The sequence below is a fragment of the Apium graveolens genome, chromosome 6 (genome assembly GCF_009905375.1).
Source record: "Apium graveolens cultivar Ventura chromosome 6, ASM990537v1, whole genome shotgun sequence".
NCBI classification, from domain to species: Eukaryota; Viridiplantae; Streptophyta; class Magnoliopsida; order Apiales; family Apiaceae; genus Apium; species Apium graveolens.
Window position 1 is genome coordinate 220,606,337 of NC_133652.1, and position 1,004 is coordinate 220,607,340.

At 42.7% G+C, this 1,004-nt stretch overlaps 1 non-coding gene across 1 annotated transcript; it reads right to left on the reverse strand.

The window, feature by feature from the left end:
• Window positions 1-470: 470 nt before the first annotated feature.
• On the reverse strand, window positions 471-577 carry LOC141670123 (small nucleolar RNA R71). Its single transcript, XR_012554368.1, has one exon. It is a non-coding gene; the product is annotated as a small nucleolar RNA R71 (small nucleolar RNA).
• Between the last annotated feature and the right edge of the window lie 427 nt (window positions 578-1,004).

Consider the following 1,004-nt stretch of genomic DNA (forward strand, 5'->3'; position numbering starts at 1 on the left):
TGGTTCGAAGGGAAGTTTTTGAGGATGAAGAGAAGGTAGAAGAAGAAGAAGAGAAAATCAAGGAACCAGATTTAGTAGTGATGGGAGATCAAGCCAAAATTCCTAAGGCTTTGATGGACTACTCTCAGCCTAAGATCAATGATATTCAGTCAAGCATCATCAGGCCGACCATCTCGGATAACGCTTTTGAGATCAAGTTAAGCACGATTCAGATGATACATAACTCAGTTCAGTTTGGGGGTTCTCCTACTGAAGACCCCAACATGCACATCAGGGATTTTATGGAGATCTGAGACACTTTCAAGTTCAATGGTGTGACTGAAGATGCTATCAAGCTGCGACTATTCCCATTCTCTCTAAGGGATAAAGCGAAGTGCTAGTTAAATTCTCTACCACCAGGGTCTATGACCACATGGGAGGATCTTGCTCAAAAGTTTCTCACTAAATTCTTCCCCATGGCGAAGACTGCTGCAATCAGGAATGCTCTTACTCAATTTGCTCAACAAACTGGAGAATCTCTGTGTGAAGCTTGGGATCGATATAAGGAGATTCTAAAGAAGTTCCCACACCATAGCATGCCTGATTGGATGATTATAAACTATTTCTAGAATGGATTGGGTGCTACTTCTAGACCCATGCTCGATGCAGCATCAGGAGGAGCCCTGTGGGTTAAAAGCTACAATAAAGCTTATGAAATGGTTGAACTGATGGCTGCTAATGAATACCAGAATCCTTCTCAGAGACTGACTCAGGGAAAAGTAGCAGGAATTCTGGAGTTAGATGCAGCAACTGCTATACTTGCCCAACTTAAGGCTTTGACGATGAAGGTGGACACTTTGGCCAATTATGGAGTTAATCAAATCACTAGTGTCTGTGAGCTTTGTGTTGGTGCCCATGAGACTGATTAGTGTGCTATTTCTAGTGAATTAACCCAGTTCGTGAGCAATTTTCAGCGATCGCAACAACCTGTGCCAACCACTTATCATCCCAACAACCACAATCAT